The sequence below is a fragment of the Pan troglodytes genome, chromosome 10 (assembly GCF_028858775.2).
Source record: "Pan troglodytes isolate AG18354 chromosome 10, NHGRI_mPanTro3-v2.0_pri, whole genome shotgun sequence".
Classification (NCBI taxonomy): Eukaryota; Metazoa; Chordata; class Mammalia; order Primates; family Hominidae; genus Pan; species Pan troglodytes.
In genome coordinates, this window is record NC_072408.2 from 16,353,085 (window position 1) to 16,374,095 (window position 21,011).

Below are 21,011 nucleotides of genomic sequence, written 5' to 3' on the forward strand. Positions count from 1 at the left end.
CAGTATCTTGCCTTAATTTTCATTATTAATGACTTTACACATCTTTTCATATGTTTATGGACCATTTGAATTATACCTTCAGTTTGATATCTCAACACAATATGTAAAGGGTCTATCAGGAACATCTCCTTGCCCCAGTTTCATGAGCCTTGGACTCTAGATGCTGCAATTTTATTTACTAAAGGCTTTAAAATGTGCTTCTAAATCTCTCAGCCAAATATTCTGGAGCTGTTAAATACCCTAAGGGGAAAGTGCCCTTAAACACAGAATTGCCCCTTTGGGTTGCTATGTTGCTTCTGAACTTTGGATTCATAATTCTTCACAGTCTTTGCTTTTCAATACCTCCAGTGAATATATATATATAACCAACCATTCCTAATTTAAGTGGGAAGTTTGGTCTCAATTACCTTGTATACCATTACTGGAAAGGAAAGTCTTAAGTGTGTATTTTTATTTTATATAAAGAGTATTGGAAAAAGACCTTGCCTGTTTCTTATTCTTTTTAGTTATTGCTAGTTTTAAAACATCCTCCCATGTTTATATGTTTATATGTATGTCTTTTATTAATTGCGTTTTATTACAGTATAGCCCTCTTTGGTGATCATCCAAGAGGTTTAATGTTTCCACTCTCCTAATGATAAAAACAGGATTGTCTCTATTGTCCTGCCATGAGGAAATAATGCTTTGATAAATATCTTTTTACATATACCCTTTGAGACAGGTAAATCCTCTTGCAAGACGCATACACAGGAGTGAGATTGTTGTATGAGAGGCATGTACTTAAGTGACTAAATAGTGACAAATAACTCTCCAGAATGGTTGCATCACACCACAATTCTACCAGTAGTGCATGAGGATTTTCGTATCCCCATATTGCCACCAATACTCTAGCTTTTACATTTTTCTTCCAGTATTCCTTTAAATAAGCTTTCTGCTCATTTCCCTCTTTTCTCCTTCTAGGACTCCCATAATATGTGTATTTACATGCTTGATGGTATTCCATAGGTCCCTTATACTTTCTTCACTCTTCTTTAATTTTTTTTCTTTTTTCACCTTTAATTAAACTATTTACATGACCTGTCTTCAAGTTACTAATTCTTTCTTTTGTGTGACTGTGTTTGCTGTTGAAGCTCTCCATTAAAATATTCAGTTCTGTTCTTATATAATTTTTGTGTGTTTTTTCTTAATGGTTTCTATTTCTTTATTAAACTTCTCATTTTGTTCATATGTTGTTTTTCTAATTTTATTTAGTTGTCTATCTGTGTTTTCTTGCATCTTACTGAGCATCTTTAAGATGATTATTTTGAATTTTTGGGGGAAATTTGTAGATCTCCATTTGGGGTGGAGATTAGTTACTGGAACTTCATTAGTTTCCTTTGGTGGTATTATGTTTGCCTGGTTCATCATTATCTGTGTAACTTTGCATTGGTTTCTATGCATCTGAAGGAGCAAACACCTTTTCCCATCTTTATAGACTGGTTTTACAGGTAAAGATCCTCAGGATCCTCCTGTTGGGTTCCCAGGATTGACAAGATTGCTTCCAGAATTGTGGTCAACTGGAGGTAGAGCCAGGTCACATGGTTTTGCTGGGTCAACAGTGAGGTCTGTGGTTGGCAGGCCTGTTAACTGGGGCTCTAGTAGGCTTAGATTCTGTCTGTTCCCTGGGTAAATTGGACTGCCTCCTAGACCTTGGTCAGTAGGTCTGGCACTGGGATGAGGGTCTACTTTAGAGTCCACGGATTGTAGGCTAGTTACGAGATATGTGGATGAATGTGGCTTCCTCTGGGTCCTTAGGAGGGCTCCTACTGGTAGGTTCCTAGTCACTGGTAGGTTCCAGGGTCACTGGGTAGGTTCCTAGGCAGACAGTGCTGGTCCAGATTGCAGCTGAGAGAAAAGGGAACCAAGTAACAGGGCTGCCTCAAGGCCTACAGCTGAGACCCAGGTCTTCAGGCCTGCCTCTGGGTTCATGAATGGGCATGTGTCCCACTGGGTCCCTGAGTGGGCAGGCCTGCTCTCAAATCACAGATGAGAGGGCCTGGAGCCAGTTTACAGTGCTGTTTTAAGATCCACAGTGGGACCAAGTTCAGCCTACCAGGGCACTTATGAGCATTTCTCCCATTAGGTCCCTGTGAGGGCAAGACTGCTCTTAGACTGCATCATAGAAGAGCTGGTACCAGATTTCAAGGCCATTTTAGGATTCATTGTATAAGAAAGAAAGTAGCCAATCATCTTTTCTAGTTTTTTTATGTTAGTTATTTTCTTTCATTAAATGTTATAACTAATATGTATAGTTGAGGCCATGGTAGAAACAGTAGTGACAAAAAACATAACTGTCTATGCAAGATAATAGGACAAATGTTTTCCAAATGAGGAAAAGAGTAGTTTTGTCTTAAAATATCTGATTTTTCCAGAATGTGAAATGGGACAGTGAAAGAGAAAATCTGAATGAATGTACAATAAAGTTTGCAGGAAAGGAAATTATTTCCTTCATTTATAACATTGAATCTGAAAAAAAAAACCAGTAAATTTTTTCCATAGTTGGCTATTTTTTACAATTTTTAAATGGACACAAATTCCCATTACATAACATTTATTACATTACAGTGTACAATTCCGTGGCTGTTAGTATGCTCATGGTGTTATGTAATTATTACCACTATGAAATTATGGAACATTTCCATCACCCCCAAAAGAAACTACATACATGTTAGTAGTCACTTCCTATTTTCAACAAGTGGAAATACTAATTCGTGCATTCTCTGCAAACACTAATCTACTTTATATTTTTATGAATTTACCTATTTGGACATTTCATATTAATAGAATCATAATATATGTGGCCTATGTTGTGTGGCTTCTTTCACATAGCATGATGTTTTCAAAGTTCTTCCATGTTGTAGCATATATATAGTACTTCATTCCTTTACATGAGTGAACGATATTGAACAATATTCCAATGTATGGACATACCACATTTTGTTTATCCATTCCTCAGTTGATAGACATTTGAGTTATTCTCATTTATTAGCTATTGTGAATAATTCTGCTATAAATATTTGTATACAAGTGTTTGCATGAGCATATGATTTCATTTTTTTGGGAATATATACAGGAGTGAATCTGTGGGTCATATGATAGCTCAGTGTTTAACTTTTTGCAGAACTGCCAGACTATTTTTCACAGTGGCTGAAACATTTTAAATTCCCACCAGCAGTGTATGAACATCCCATTTTCTCCACATTTTTGGCAACATTTGTTATTCTGTCTATATTTAATTTTTAGAATGATAGCCATAGTGGATATAAAGAGGTATCTCTTTATGGTTTTAATTTGTATTTTCCTAGTGAATAATGATTTTGAGCATATTCTCATGTGCTTACTGACCATTTATGTATCATCTTTAGAGGAATGTCTGTTCAATTCCTTTGCCCATCTTTTAATTCAATTGTTTATCTTTTGTTGAATTGTAAGAGTTCTTTACATATTTTGGATCTTTGATCTTTATCAGATATATAATTTGCAAATATTTACTACTGTTCTGTGAGTTGTCTCTTCATGCATGATAGCGTCCTGAGACACATAGAAGTTTTTAGTTTTAATAAAATACAATTTAAAACATTTTTTGGTTCATTGTGCTTCTGATGTCATATTTAATAAATTATTGCCTAATCCAAGGTCCCAAGGATTTATACCTATGTCTCCTCCTAGGAGTTTTATTATTTTAGCTCTTACATTTGGGTTTGTAATCGATTTGAGTTAATTTTTTGTATATAATGTGAGTTAGGGGTCCAACTCCAATCTTTCTTTTGCATATGGGTATTTGTTTTTTTCATCATTTATGTTGAAAATATTATCCTTTCCCCATTAAATGTTCTTGGCACCCTTTTCAAAAATAAACTGACCAAAAATGTGTGGATTTATTTATGGACTCTCAATGTTCTTCCATTGATCTATATATCTATCCTTATGCTAGTACCATGCTGTCTTGAGATTACTACAGCTTGTGTGGTAAGTTTCAAAATTAGAAAGTAGAAAAGCTCTTAGTTCTTTTTTTCCTTTCAACATTGTTGTGACTAATATGAATCTTTATAATATCCAAATGAATCTAAGAATCAGTCTGTCCTTTCTGTATAAAAGACGGTCGTAATTTTGATGGAATTGTGTTGAATCTGTACATCAATTTGGGGACTATCTTTGTTATCTTTATCTGATTAAGTCTTCCAACTCATGAGCATGGAGGTATTTTAGAGTTCCTTACTCTGCCTTTTGTGCTAATGTCACCTTTGGCTCAATTTTAATTGGCTTATTAATTTAAAGGTTTATAAAAGATTACTGCCAAATATATTTATACAGAAATAATTTTACTTTCTTTTTTTAAATGACATATTGGTTTTAGAGTGCTTAACAAAGGTTATGAGATTATTACTTACCTTTTGTTGCAATGCATCCAGATAGCAGTTATTTGATGTCTCACTAGAACATTTCTCTCTGCTTTGTGTTGACTTTACAGTCATGTTACCTTTTCTAATGCTAATTTTAAAATATTTGCTTGTCATTTTGGTTACATAAGTGTAACTGAGTATTACTTCTTGGGCATATAATGCTATTTAATGGAGTAACCAGTGGCAACTCTTGCTTTTGCCTTCCAAAAATAGAATCTTAAAAAAAATTTTTAAGTCAGTTTTAAAATCAGGTATTTGATTTTTTCCAACTGAGTTGTAGGGGTTCCTTATATATTTTGAAAGTTAACCCATTTAACCCATTATCAGATATATGATTTGAATTTTTTTCCCTCTCATTCCATAGATTTCCTATTCATTTTGTTAGTATTCCAATAGAAAATTTTGCCCTCCTTTATTCTTACATTATTGGTTATACTAATAAATTAATCTCATTATGAAGCAGATTGTTGCTTCTTTATGCTTGCTGAAGGCATCTGGAAAGAACCCTATTAGACACTGTGAACTTTGATATTTCAAACAATGGACCCTTGAATTGAATCCTCTGAGGTGTTATTCTTTTGTCAACTTTCAGACTGTACCAGTGTCTTGAGGCAGGATTTCCAAGACTCTTTTTAGTTCAGAAGCAAACATACTTCCTTAAAAAAGAATGCTTGACACAAGATCAAACAAAAGAAGAATTACTAGGACTGAAAAAAAACTGAGAAAAAAATTAAATTGTGATTACTTTTTTGGAATATGGTAGGCATTATTTTAATTACGTTTTTAATAAATACGAAAAAGTCCTTTCTCTTTCTTTTTATACAATATGTAACTCTTAATTTAGAAGATTTTACATCTGTGGGTTGAATTAAACATTTTTAAATGATATCTGATTTTTGTGGACTCCATTAGAATTCAGAAAAAAAGAATACTTTTACTGAGTCTCCTTACTTTTCATGGCATGTAGTTATTTACATTATTTAATAAAAATCTGTTTTCCTTTTAACCTGTATATAATTGGATACATCGATACAATTATATTAAAGTATACCTTGTGTGTTAGTATTTGAAAATACTCATTTAATCAGGCATGATAAGCCCATTATGAGAGGACTCAGAAAGTCCTAGGTATCCTAAATATATATGTACCCAATACAGGAGCACCCAAATACATAAAGCAAGCTCTTACAGACCTATGAAGAGACATAGATTCCTACACAATAATAGCAGTAGACTTCAATAGAGCATTGACAGTATTAGATCACTGAGGCAGAAAACTAACAGAGATATTCAGGACCTGAACTTGACGCTTGACCAAATGGACCTAATAGACATCTACAGAACTCCCTACCCCAAAACAACAGAATATATATTCTTCTCATTGCCACATGGCAAATATTCTGAAACTGTCCACAAAATTGGATAAAAGAATCCTCAGCAAATCCAGAGAAGCCAAAATCATACCAAACACAGTCTCAGACCACAGTGCAATAAAAATAGAAATCAATACTAAGAAGATCCCTTAAATCCATACAATTACATGGAAAGTAAATAACATGCCCTGAATGGCTTTTGGGTAAACAATGAAATTAAAGCAGAAATCAAGAAATTCTTTGAAATGAATGAGAACAAAGATAGAAAATACCAGAATATCAGAGACACATCTAAAGCAGTGTTAAGAGGGAAGTTTATAAGGCTAAACATTCACATCAAAAAGTTAACAAGATCTCAAAGTAACAACCTAGCATCATATCTAGAAGAACTAGAGATATAAGAGTAAACTAACCCCAAAGCTAGCAGGAGAAATGAAATAACCAAAATCAGAATTTAAATGGAGGAAGTTAAGATGCAAAATAAATAAATAAATAAATAAATACAAAAGATCAATGAATTGAGGAGTGGATTTTTGAAAGGATAGATAAGGTTGATAGAACACTAGATAGACTAATAAAGAAAAAAAGAGAGAAGATCTAAATAAGTACAATCAGAAATGAAAATGAGAATTTACCACCAACTCCACAGAAATGCAAAAGAACCTCAGATACTACTAAGGACACCTCTGTGCAAACAAACTAGAAAACCTATAAGAAATGGATAAATTCCTGAAAACATTCAACCTCCCAAGACTGAACCAAGAAGAGACTGAATCCCTGAACAGAGCTATAATAATTTCTGATATTGAATCAGTAATAAAATGCCTACCAACCAGAAAAAGCCCAAGACCAGATTCACAGCCAAATTCTACCAGATACATAAAGAAGAGATGGTACCATTCCTATTGAAATTACTTCCAAAAGTTGAGGAGGAAGGACTCCTCCCTAAATCATTCTATGAGGCTAGCATTATCTTGATACCAAAACCTGACAGAGACAGGACAAAAAAAGAAAACTTTAGGCCAATACACTCAATGTACATAGATGCAAAAATCCTCAACAAAATATTAGCAAACCGAATCCAGCAGCACATCAAAAAGCTAATTCATTGTCAGATGTATAGATTGTGAAGATTTTCTCCCACTCCATGGGTTGTCTGTTTACTCTGCTGACTGTTCCTTTTGCCATGTAAAAGTTCTTTAGTTTAATTAAGTCCCACCTATTTATCTTTGTTTTTATTGCATTTGCTTTTGAGTTCTTGGTCTTGAAATCCTTGCCTAAGCCAAAATCTAGAAGGGTTTTTCTGATGTTATCTTCTAGAATTTTTATGGTTTCAGGACTTAGATTTAAGTCCTTGATCCACCTTGAGTTGATTTTTGCATAAGGTGAGAGATGGGGATCCAGTTTCATTCTCGTACATATAGCTTGCCAATTATCCCAGCACTATTTGTTAAATAAAATGTCCTTTTCCCATTTTATGTTTTTGTTTGCTTTTTCAAAGATCAGTTGGCTGTAAATAGTTGGGTTTATTTCTGGGTTCCCTATACTGTTCCATTAGTCTATGTGCCTATTTTTATATCAGTACCATGCTGTTTTGGTGACTATGGCCTCATAGTTTAGTTTGAAATCAAGTAATGTGATGCCTCCATAGTTTTTTGTTTGTTTGTTTGTTTTTATTTGTTTTTTTAAGTCTTTCTTTGGCTATGCGGGATCCTTTTATGTTCCATATGAATTTTAGGATTTTTTTCTAGTTCTGTGAAGAATGATGATGATATTTTGATAACAACACAATTCGCAATTGCAAAATTTTGGAACCAGCCCAAATGCCCATCAATCAATGAGTGGATAAAGAAACTGTGGTATATATATGATAGAATGCTACTTAGCCATAAAAAGGAATGTATTAATGGCATTCACAGCAACCTGGGTGGGACTGGAGACTATTATTCTAAGTGAAGTAACTCAGGAATGGAAAACCAAACATTATATGTTCTCGCTCATAAGTGAGAGCTAAGCTATGAGCATGCAAAGGCATAAAAATGATACAGTGGACTTTGGGGACTTGTGAGGAAAGGGTGGGAAATGGGTGAGGGATAAAAGACTACAAACTGGGTTCGGTGTATTCTGGTTGTGAGGCTGGAAAATAGGGTCTGGAGGCAGGGAACATAAGGCTGATTCACACTTCAGCTATAACAGGAAATATCCTCTCTATAAGGCGTAGGCCAAGTAAATGACTTTGTAACTTTACTTCATCTTCTTCATTTACATAGGGCGTACCCCAAGTAGAGGGTATTTAAACTCCCAAAAGTTCTGTAATGGAGCCTTTGTTTCCCTATGCTCAGTCCCGCTCTTACACCGTGGAATGGACTTTCATTTTCAATAAAACCCTTCATTCCTTCCTTGCTTTGTTAGTGAGTTTTGTCCAATTCTTTGTTCAAGACACCAAGAACCTTGGATACTCTCTACCACTAACATTTGTGTGATGGGTGCACCAAAATCTCACAAATCACCACTAAATAACTTACTCATGTAACCGAATACCACCTGTTCACCAAAATCCTATGGAAATAAAAATAAATAAATAAATAAACGCATGCCAGAAAAAAGCTAATCCACCATTATCAAGTGGGCTTTATTCTTGGTTCAACATGCATAAATCAATAAATGTTATTTACCACATAAACAGAATGCCGAACTGAAAAACCACATGATCACCTCAATAGACGCAGAAAAGGCTTTCGATAAAAATCAAAATTCTTTCATGTTAAAAACCCACAAAATCTAGGCATTGAATGAACATACTTCAAAATAATAAAAACCATGTATTAAAAACACACAGCCAACATCATACTGAATGGGCAAAAGCTGGAAGCATTCCTCTTGAAAACTGGGATGAGACAAAGATGCCTTCTCTTACCACTCCTATTCAACATAGTACTGGAATTCTTAGCCAGCACAATCAGGCAAGAGAAAGAAATAAAAAGCATCCAAATAGGAAGAGAGGAAGTTAAGCTCTCCCTGTTTGCGAATGATATGATTCTATATCTAGAAAACCTCATCATCTCTGCTGAAAAGCTCCTTGATCTGATAAACAACTGATACCCAAGGCAATCCTAAGCAAAAAGAACATAGCGGGAGACATCATAGTCCCCAATTTCAAACTATACTACAGGGCTACAGTAACCAAAACAGCATGGTCCTGGTACAAAAACAGACTTCCAGACCAATGGAACAAAATGGAGAGCCCAGAAATAATGCCACACACCTACAACCATCTAATCTTTGACAACGTCGACAAAAGCAAGCAAGGGGGAAAGGACTCTATTCAATAAATGGTGCTGGAATAACTGGCTAGCCATACGCAGAAGATTGAACCTGGGCCTCTTGCTTACACCGTGTGCAAAAATCAACTCAAGATGGATTAAAGACCTAAATGTAAAACCTAAAACTATAAAATCCTGGAAGATAACCTAGAAAATACCTTTCTGGACATAGGTCCTTGTAAAGATTTCATGATGGAGATGTTAAAAGCAATTGCAACAAAATCAAAAATTGACAAGTGGGACCTAATTAGACTAAGGAGCATCTGCACAGCAAAAGAAACTATCCACAGAGGAAACAGTCAACCTACAAAATAGAAAATATTTGCAAACTATGCATCTGACAAAGGTCTAATATCCAGCATCTATAAGGAACTTGCTTAAGAAATTAACAAGCAAGAAACAAAGAACACCATAAAAATGTGGGCAAAGGACAGGAACAGACACTTCTCAAAAGAAAACATTCATGTGGCCAATAAGCTTATGAAAAAATATTCGACATCACCAGTCGTTAGAGAAATGCAAATCAAAACCACATTGAGATACTATCTCACACCAGTCAGAATGGCTATTAGATGGTGGCAATGTCGTAGAGAAAAAGGAATGCTTATACACTGCTGATGGGAATGTAATTTAGTTCACCTACTGTGGAGAGCAATTTGGTGATTTCTCAAAGATCTTAAAATGGAATTACCATCTGACCCAGAAATCCCATTATTGGGTGTATACCCAAAGGAATATAAATCATTCTACCACAGAAGCACATACATGCAGTTCATTGCAGCACTATTCACAATAGCTAAGCCATGGAATCAATCTAAATGCCCACCAATGGTAGACTGGATAAAGAAAACATGCCACATATACACTATGGAATACTACACAGCCGTAAGAAAGAATGAGATCATGTCCTTTGCAGCAAAATTGATGGAGCTGGAGACCGTCATCCTAAGCAAACTAACACAGGAACAGAAAACCAAATACTGTATGTTCTCACTTATTAGTGGTAGCTAAACATTGAGTACACGTGGACATAAGGAAGGAAACAACAGACGCCAGGGCCTACTTGCACGTGGAGAATGGAAGAGTGAGGATTGAAAAACTACCTATTGGGTACTATGCTTTTTACGTGGGTGATAAAATAATTATACACCAAGCCCCCATGACACACAATTTATCTATATAGCAAACCTGCACATGTACCCTTGAACCTAAAATACAAGTTAAAAAAGAACAATTTTTGGTGAGGGGAGACTCTGAAAAAAAGTATCAGAAACTCAAAAATAAGGTAAAATGATGGTAGTACATTCTTTCAATACTATTTTGGGGTAAGGGTCACTTAAGTATTATCTAGGGGAATATCCTTAGTTCATCTCATTATTTATCATAAAGATTCCAAACTTACTAAAGTTACTTTTTGACTTTTATCAAGTACCGGTATCAATCATTTCTGTCCAATGGAATAGAAACCTAAGATTTTTACCATATTGTAACATTAACCAGTTTTATACATGTCATTCTTATCCTAACAGATTTTTTATTTGTTTGTTTGTTTAATTGTATGCAAATATCTTAGTTTTTTTAATATGCTCTTTGAATTGGTAATAACATCCTACTGGTTATTTCTTTGACATGTGTGTTGTTTTTACATTTGCCTAAGAATCATGGTTTTATCCTTTTCAAATTATGTTTTTACAAAAAATTTGTCAAAATAGACAGTTACTATAGTTGGCCAGGTGCGGTGGCTCAGGCCTGTAATTCTAGCACTTTGGGAGGCCAAGGTGGGCAGATTGCCTGAGGTCAGGAGTTCAAGACCAGCCTGACCTCGTCTCTACTGAAAATATAAAACTAGCCGGGGGTGGTGATGTGTGCCTGTAATCCAGGTATTTGGGGTGCTGAGGCAGGAGAATCTCTTGAACCCGGAAGGCGGAGGTTGCAGTGAGCTGAGATCGTGCCGTTGCACTCCAGCCTGGGCAACAAGGGCAAAACTATGTCTCAAAAAAAAAAAAAGAAAGAAAGAAAGAAAGTTACCACAGTTAATAATACTTACCTATGAGCCTCAGTATGAATTATAAAATATTTTATAGAAAAGTACTCTTTATACAGTTTGACAAAGGCATTCTCTTTTATTTTCAATATTTTACTTTTTTATGCCTGCTACAAAGAAGCAATTTAAGTTTTCATTCAGCTGCTCTGTGATGTGGAAAGAGTATTTTTGGGCCAAGTGTTATTCAAGTGTACTGATGATGAAAGTCTTTTGTTAATATATTAACAGACTTTGAGTAATCAGAGATCGTTTACTGGAAATGACAAGCTTCATCTTGTCTGATTAAGTACACATTAAATCTTGGCACAGATTTTCTTAGGCAAAACTTTGCTCAACAATAACTTGAATTCACATAGAACCCTTGCCTTTAGTATCTTGAATATTCTTTGTTATCGCATTAATTCCCATTCCTAAATTTTACAAGATGTCTGAGACTATTAAGTAAAATGCGTAAAGATATTTCTCATATTATTGCTGTTTAAGTGACTCCTTTATGTTTTAAAAATTCCTTAGAAAGGTCTTTTACAATACTTCTACTTTGCATTAAATAATAATCAAACCTCCCCTTGGGGGTGTGCCAGACAGATTAAAATGAATAAATCAACACTTCACCCAAACATTCATTCATAGACTTGCTTTTTTTTTTTTTTTTTTTTTTGAGACGGAGTCTCAATCTGTCACCCAGGCTGGAGTGCAGTGGCACGATCTCAGCTCACTGAAAGCTCTGCCTCCCGGGTTCATGCCATTCTCCTGCCTCAGCCTCCCGAGTAGCTGGGACTACAGGCGCCTGCCACCATGCCCGGGTAATTTTTTTTTGTATTTTTGGTAGAGATGGGGTTTCACCGTCTTAGCCAGGTTGGTCTCCATATCCTGTCCTTGTGATCTGCCCACCTCGGCCTCCCAAAGTGCTGGGATTACAGGCGTGAGCCACCGCGCCTGGCCAGATTTGCTTTTTTATTATAAATCATCTTTTAGTTTTCCTTATTACCACAGAAATAAACAAGAAAATTCTTCCTGGAGAACTTTAAGAACACAAAGAGATGTGTCTTTTCTGAGATAAGCTCTAAGCGTGACAGAGGTCTAGAAATGGAAAGCTGAACCCCACGTCTCAGATTTTATTATTTATTATCTGTGTTTTTTTTTTAAATAGAGATGAGGTCTCACTATGTTGCCCCAGTTGGACTCCAACTCCTGGGCTTGAACAATCCTCCACCCTCAGCCTCTTGAGTAGAAATGGAACTATAAGTGTAAGACCACTGCACTGGGCCAGATTTTAATATTTGTTTGCTTATTTTAAATTATACAAGATATTTTCTTGTCTTTTTTTTTTTTTTTTTGAGATGGAGTCTCACTTTGTTGCCAGGCTGGAGTGCAGTGATGTGATCTCGGCTCATTGCAACCTCCGCCTCCTGGGTTCAAGTGATTCTCCTGCCTCAGCCTCCTGAGTAGCTGGAAATACAGGTGTGCACCACCACACCCAGCTAATTTTTGTATTTTTAGTAGAGACGAGGTTTCACCACATTGGTCAGGATGGTCTCAATCTCTTGACCTCATGGTCCACCTGCCTCGACATCCCAAAGTGCTGGGATTACAGGCATAAACCACCACGCCCAGCCAAGACATTTTCATTGTTAAGTTAAACTCCGTGGAAATATGTAAAACATGTATTCTTCCTCCACCCAACTATCTGGATCTGCTTAAAAGACAATCAAAAATTTGCTAAGTAAACTTGGCCAACGAATGAAAAGATACTATTTTAATTGGAGATTATAGTAGTTTTCTAGGACTGCCATAACAAAATACTGCAAAGTGGGCGGCTTAACACAACATACATTTATTCTCTGTTGGTTCTGGAGGCTCACAGTCCAAAATCAAGGTATTGGTAGGGTCATGATCCCACAGAACGCCCTAGGGAGAATCTGCCCCATGCCTTTCTCTTAGCTTCTGGTGTTGTGAGCAATCCTTAGTGTTCCTGTGTTTGCCCCCATCATCACACAGAGTTTTCTTTGCGGTCTGTCTGCATCGCCTTTCCTCTGTACACGTATCATTTCTTCTTACAGGACACCAGTCCTACCGGATTAGGGACCCACACTACTCCAGTATGACTTTATCTTAACTTACATCTTAATTACAACTCCACGGACCCTATTTCCAAATAAAGCGACATTCGCAGGTACCAGGCGTTAGGACTTCAACATATCTTTTTTGGGGACACAAATCAAACTACAACAAAGATCATTTGTATTTACCTTTCTGATAATTGTTAACAGTTCCTTTTGCAAGATAGAGGCCATGATTTCCCATGTAGAGCCCACTGAATGTGTAAAATGTACTTTCAAACAAGTTTTGCTCAAAGTCCCAATAAATAACCATTTTTTTTCCTTCTCATTTATTTGACTTTGGGAAAATATCAAAATCTTCTTCCTTAAAGTGTTTGTGCAACATTAAGCAACTCAAACCTGGTTCGAGTCAAAATGATTTTTCTAGCTCATGTTTCCTACTGGTGTGTGCTAACACCTTAGTGTTACTCCATTTCTCCTCTAATTCCCTACATACAGGAATACGCTCACTCAGGCACTGACACACTTAATCACCCCTTTGTTTTAATGAGTGCCTACAACCTTCCCAGCACTGTGTTGGGTGAACAGGCTGCACAGACATGATTAAGATACAGGTTTGGCTTTCAAAGAGGTATGAGTATATGGATGAGAGGAAAATAAATCATTTTTTTCTTTTTTAAAATTATTATACTTTAAGTTCTAGGGTACATGTGCACAATGTGCAGGATTGTTACATATGTATACAGGTGCCGTGTTGGTGTGCTGCACCCATTAACTCGTCATTTACATTAGGTATTTCTCTTAATGCTATCCCTCCCCCATCCCTCCACCCCGCGACAGGCCCCAGTGTGTGATGTTCCCCATCCAAGTGTTCTCATTGTTCAGTTCCCACCTATGAGTGAGAACATGCGGTGTTTGGTTTTCTGTCCTTGTGATAGTTTTGCTCAGAATGATAGTTTCCAGCTTCATCCATGTTGCTACAAAGGACATGAACTCATCATTTTTTATGGCTGAATAGTATTCCATGGTGTATATGTGCCACATTTTCTTAATCCAGTCTATCATTGATGAACATTTGGGTTGGTTCCAAGTCTTTGCTATTGTGAATAGTGCCACAATAAGCATACATGTGCATGAGTCTTTCTAGCAGCATGATTTATAATCCTTTGGGTATATATCCAGTAATGGGATCGCTGAGTCAAATGGTATTTCTAGTTCTAGATCCTTGAGGAATCGCCACACTGTCTTCACAATGGTTGAACTAGTTTACAGTCCCACCAACAGTGTAAAAGCGTTCCTATTTCTCCACATCCTCTCCAGCACCTGTTGTTTCCTGACTTTTTAACGATCGCCATTCTAACTGGTGTGAGATGGTATCTCATTGTGGTTTTGATTTGCATTTCTCTGATGGCCAGTGATGATGAGCATTTTTTTCACGTGTCTGTTGGCTGCATAAATGTCTTCTTTTGAAAAATGTCTGTTCATATCTTTTGCCCTCTTTTTGATGGGGTTGTTTGATTTTTTTCTTGTAAATTTGTTTAAGTTCTTTGTAGATTCTGGATATTAGCCCTTTGTCAGACGGGTAGATTGTAAAAATTTTCTCCCATTCTGTAGGTTGCCTGTTCACTCTGACGGTAGCTTCTTTTGCTGTGCAGAAGCTCTTTGGTTTAATTAGATCCCATTTGTCTATTTTGACTTTTGTTGCCATTGCTTTTGGTGTTCCAGTCATGAAGCCCTTGCCCATGCCTATGTCCTGAATGGTATTGTCTAGATTTTCTTCTAGGGTTTTTATGGTTTTAGGTCTAATATTGAAGTCTTTAATCCATTTTGAATTAGTTTTTGTATAAGGTGTAAGGAAAGGATCCAGTTTCAGCTTTCTACATATGGCTAGCCAGTTTTCCCAGCACCATTTATTAAATAGGGAATCCTTTCCCCATTGCTTGTTTTTGTCAGGTTTGTCAAAGATCAGATGGTTGTAGATGTGTAGTATTATTTCTGAGGGCTCTGTTCTGTTCCATTGGTCTATATCTCTGTTTTGGTACCAGTACCATGCTGTTTTGGTTACTGTAGCCTTGTAGTATAGTTTGAAGTCAGGTAGCATGATGCCTCCAGCTTTGTTCTTTTGGCTTAGGATTGTCTTGGCAATGCAGGCTCTTTTTTGGTTCCATATGAACTTTAAGTAGTTTTTTCCAATTCTGTGAAGAAAGTCATTGGTAGCTTGATGGGGATGGGATTGAATCTGTAAATCACCTTGGGCAGTATGGCCATTTTCACGATATTGATTCTTCCTATCCATGAGCATGGCATGTTCTTCCATTTGTTTGTATCCTCTTTTATTTCATTGAGCAGTGGTTTGTAGTTCTCCTTGAAGAGGTCCTTCACATCCCTTGTAAGTTGGATTCCTGAGTATTTTATTCTCTTTGTAGCAATTTTGAATGGGAGTTCACTCATGATTTGGCTCTCTGTTTGTCTGTTATTGGTGTATAAGAATGCTTGTGATTTTTGCACATTGATTTTGTATCCTGAGATTTTGCTGAAGTTGCTTATCAGCTTAAGGAGATTTTGGGCTGAGACCATGGGGTTTTCTAAATATACAATCATGTCATCTCCAAACAGGGACAATTTGACTTCCTTTTTTCCTAATTGAATGCACTTTATTTCCTTCTCTTGCCTGATTGCCCTGGCCAGAAATTCCAACACTGTGTTGAATAGGAGTGGTGAGAGAGGGCATCCCTGTCTTATGCCAGTTTTCAAAGGGAATGCTTCCAGTTTTTGCCCATTCAGTATGATATTGGCTGTGGGTTTGTCATAGATAGCTCTTATTATTTTGAGATATGTACCATCAATACCTAGTTTATTGAGAGTTTTTAGCATGAAAGGCTGTTGAATTTTGTCAAAGGCCTTTTCTGCATCTATTGAGATAATCATGTGCTTTTTGTCATTGGTTCTGTTTATGTGATGGATTGCGTTTATTGATTTGCATATGTTCAACCAGCCTTGCATCCCAGGGATGAAGCTAACTTGATCTTGGTGGATAAGCTTTTTGATGTGCTGCTGAATTTGGTTTGCCAGTATTTTATTGAGGATTTTTGCATCATTGTTCATCTGGGATATTGGTCTAAAATTCTCTTTTTTTGTTGTGTCTCTGCCAGGCTTTGGTATCAGGATGATGCTGGCCTCCTAAAGTGAGTTAGGGAGGATTCCCTCTTTTTCTATTGATTGGAATACTTTCAGAAGGAATGGTACCAGCTCCTCTTTGTACCTCTGGCAGAATTCAGCTGTGAATCCATCTGGTCCTGGGCTTTTTTTGGTTGGTAGGCTATTAATTATTGCCTCAATTTCAGAGCCTGTTATTGGTCTATTCAGAGATTCAACTTCTTCCTAGTTTAGTCTTTGGAGGGTGTATGTGTCCAGGAATTTATCCATTTCTTCTAGATTTTCTAGTTTGTTTGCATAGAGGTGCTTATAGTATTCTCCAATGGTAATTTGTATTTCTGTGAGATCGGTGGTGATATCCCCTTTATCGTTTTTTATTTCATCTATTTGGTTTTTCTCTCTTTTCTTCTTTATTAGTCTTGCTAGTGGTCTATCAATTTCTTGATATTTTCAAAAAACCATCTCCTTGATTCGTTGATTTTTTGAAGGGTTTGTTGTGTCTTTATCTCCTTCAGTTTTGCTCTCATCTTAGTTATTTGTTGCCTTCTGCTAGCTTTTGAATTTGTTTGCTCTTGCTTTTCTAGTTCTTTTAATTGTGATGTTAGGGTGTCGATTTTAGATCTTTCCTGCTTTCTCTTGTGGGCATATAGTGCTATAAATTTCCCTCTACACATTGCTTTAAATGTGCCCCAGAAATTCTGGTATGTTGTGTCTTTGGTCTCATTGGTTTCAAAGAACATCTTTATTTCTGTCTTCATTTTGTTATTTTCCCAGTAGTCATTCAGGAGCGGGTTGTTCAGTTTCCATGTAGTTGAGTGGTTTTGAGTGAGTTTCTTAATCCTGAGATCTAATTTGATTGCACTGTGGTCTGAGAGATAGTTTGTTATGATTTCTGTTCTTTTACATTTGCTGAGGAGTGCTTTATTTCCAACTATGTGGTCAATTTTGAAATAAATGTGATGTGGTGCTGAGAAAAATGTATATTCTGTTGATTTGGGGTGGGAGTTCTGTAGATGTCTATTACGTCTGCTTGGTGCAGAGCTGAGTTCAAATTCTTGATATCCTTGTTAACCTTCTGTCTTGTTGATCTGTCTAGTATTGACAGCGGGATGTTAAAGTTCCGATTATTATTGTGTGGGAGTCTAAGTCTCTTTTTAGGTCTCTCAGGACTTGCTTTATGAATCTGCGTGCTCCTGTATTGGGTGCATATATATTTAGGGTAGTTAGCTCTTCTTGTTGAATTGATCCCTTTACCATTATATAATGGCCTTCTTTGTCTCTTTTGATCTTTGTTGGTTTAAAGTCTGTTTTATCAGAGACTAGGATTGCAACCCCTGCCTTTTTTTGTTTTCCATTTGCTTGGTAGATCTTCCTCCATCCCTTTATTTTGAGCCTATGTGTGTCTGTGCATGTGAGATGGGTCTCCTGAATACAGCACACTGAGGGGTCTTGAGTCTTTATCCAATTTGCCAGTCTATGTCTTTTAATTGGGGCATTTAGCCCATTTATATTTAAGGTTAATATTGTTATGTGTGAATTTGATCCTGTCATTATGATGTTAGCTGTTTTTTTTTTTTTTTGTCCGTTAGTTGATGCAGTTTCTTCCTAGCATCAATGGTCTTTACAATTTGGCATGTTTTTGCAGTGGCTGGTACTGGTTGTTCCTTTCCATGTTTAGTGCTTCCTTCAGGAGCTCTTGTAAGGCAGGCATGGTGGTGATAAAATCTCTCAGGATTTACTTGTCTGTAAAGGATTTTATTTCTCCTTCACTTTTGAAGCTTAGTTTGGCTGGATATGAAATTCTGGGTTGAAAATTCTTTTCTTTAAGAATGTTGAATATTGGCCCCCACTGTCTTCTGGATTTTAGGGTTTCTGCTGAGAGATCCACTGTTAGTCTGATGGGCTTCCCTTTGTGGGTAACTCAACCTTTTTCTCTGGCTGACCTTAGCATTTTTGCCTTCATTTCAACCTTGGCGAATCTGACAATTTTGTGTCTTGGCATTGCTCTTCTTGAGGAGTATCTTTGTGGTGTTCTCTGTATTTCCTGTATTTGAATGTTGGCCTGCCTTGCTAGGTTGGGTAAGTTCTCCTGGATAATATCCTGAAGAGTATTTTCCAACTTGATTCCATTCTCCCCATCACCTTCAGGTATACCAATCAAACGTAGATTTGGTCTTTTCACATAGTCCCATATTTCTTGGAGGCTTTGTTCATTTCTTTTTACTCTTTTTTCTCTAAACTTCTCTTCTTGCTTCATTTCATTCATTTGATCTTCAGTCACTGACACCCTTTCTTCCACTTGATCGAATCGGCTACTGAAGCTTGTGCATGCGTCACGTAGTTCTCATGCCATGGTTTTCAGCTCCAACAGGTCATTTAAGATCTTCTCTACCCTTTTTACTCTAGTTAGTCATTTATCTAATCTTTTTTCAAGGTTTTTAACTCCGTTGCGATGGGCTCAAACATCCTCCTTTAGCTTGGAGAAGTTTGTTACTACCAACTTTCTGAAGCCTACTTCTGTCAACTCATCAAAGTCACTCTCCATCCAGCTTTGTTCTGTTGCTGGTGAGGAGCTGTGATCTTTTGGAGGAGAAGGGGCGCTCTGGTTTTTAGAATTTTCAGCTTTTCTGCTCTGGTTTCTCCCCATCTTTGTGGTTTTATCTACCTTTGGTCTTTGATGATGGTGACCTACAGATGGAGTTTTTGTGTGGATGTCCTTTTTGTTGATGTTGATGCTATTCCATTCTGTTTGTTAGTTTTCCTTCTAACCATCAGTTTCCTGAGCTGCACGTCTATTGGAGTTTGCTGGAGGTCCACTCCAGACTCTGTTTGCCTGGGTATCATCAGCAGAGGCTGCAGAACAGCAAATATTGCTGTCTGATCCTTCCTCTGGAAGCTTCGTCTCAGAGGGGCACCTGGCTGTTTGAGGTGTCAGTCGGCCCCTACTGGGAGGGTCTCCAAGTCAGGCTACACGGGGGTCAGGGACCCACTTGAAGGGGCAGTGTGTCCATTCTCAGAGCTCAAACACCATGCTGGGAGAACCACTGCTCTCTTCAGAGCTGTCAGACAGGGATGTTTAAGTCTGCAGAAGTTTCTGCCGCCTTTTGTTCAGCTATGCCCTGCCCACAGAGGTGGAGTCTACAGAGGCAGGCAGGCCTCCTTGAGCTGAGGTGGGCTCCACCCAGTTTGAGCTTCCCGGTCGCCACTGCTTTGTTTACCTACTCAAGCCTCAGCAATGGCGGATGCCCCTTCCCCAGCCAGGCTTGCTGCCTTGCCATTCAATCTCAGACTAGCAGTAAGCAAGGCTCTGTGGGTGTGGGACCCACTGAGCCAGGCATGGGATATAATCTCCTGGTATGCTGTTTGCTAAGACCTTTGGAAAAGTGCAGTGTTTTGGAAAAGTGCAGGCAGTGTCCTGATTTTCCCGGTACAGTCTGTCACAGCTTCCCTTGGCTAGGAAAGGGAAATCCCCGACCTGTTGTGCTTCCCGGGTGAGGTGATGCCCTGCCCTGCTTCGGCTCACCCTCTGTGGGCTGCACCCACTGTCCAACTGGTCCCAGTGAGATGAACCAGGTACCTCAGTTGGAAATGCAGAAATCACCCGTCTTCTGATGACTATCCATAATGCAAATAGGAACTATTATCTTGCTTAAAACCTTTCAATGACATCCATCAACAAATGAGAAATATTGTTCTAGTTTTTCACTATCTTGTGAAAATCGTTTGCCTCCATGTATACGTTGTTTTATTTTTCAACTTATCCTACTATATATGTCTATGAAGCTAATCTTTAACTTGGTACTTCAGTCCAAATTTAGAAATTAAGTCAGAATTAGAATTTGCTTCATGTGAATTGAATAAATATAAAATGAGTCTGAATAGGGAAGATGAAATGCAAAAAATTGACACTTGTGCTTAAAACCTTTTATATATTCATAACCTTAAAACCTTTTATATATTTATATATTCAATGCAATTCCAAACAATACCTAGTTGATTATGGGGATAATGAACTTAAAAGATTCTAGAGTTTTAACTTGAACAAATAATGATCTTAGTAATTGTATTAGTCCATTCTTGCATTGCTATAAAGAAATACCTGAGATTGGGTGATTTATAAAGAAAAGAGGTTTAATTGGCTCACAGTTCCACAGGCTGTACAAGAAGCATGATGCTGGCCTCTGCTAGGCTTCTGGGGAGGCCTCCAGAAACTTACAATCATGGCAGAAGGCTAAAAGGGAGCAAGGCTTCTAATGTGGTGGGAGCATGAGCAAGGTGTGGGGGAGGTGCTACACACTGTTAGATGACCAGAACTTGCTAGAACTCTATCATGAGAACACCACCAAGGGGATGGTGCTAAACCATTAATGAGGGATTCACCCCCATGATCTAATTACCCCCCACCAGACCCCACTTCCAATTCTGGGGATTATAATTCAACATGAGATTTGGTGAGGACACAAATCAGTGATGCAAAGAAAAAGTGAAAACAGAGAAATGAAAAGACATCAGCCATAGTAGTTTTTAAAACATTTTATTAAGCTACAGCAATTCAAATATTGTAATCCTTATGAAAGAATAGACCAGGTACTCAATGGACTAGAATAGACCAT

General features: G+C 37.4%; 1 protein-coding gene across 1 annotated transcript in view; it reads left to right on the top strand.

Moving 5' to 3' along the window:
* Positions 1-21,011, top strand: part of KLRG1 (killer cell lectin like receptor G1) — a 135,671-nt gene that overhangs the window by 86,768 nt on the left and 27,892 nt on the right.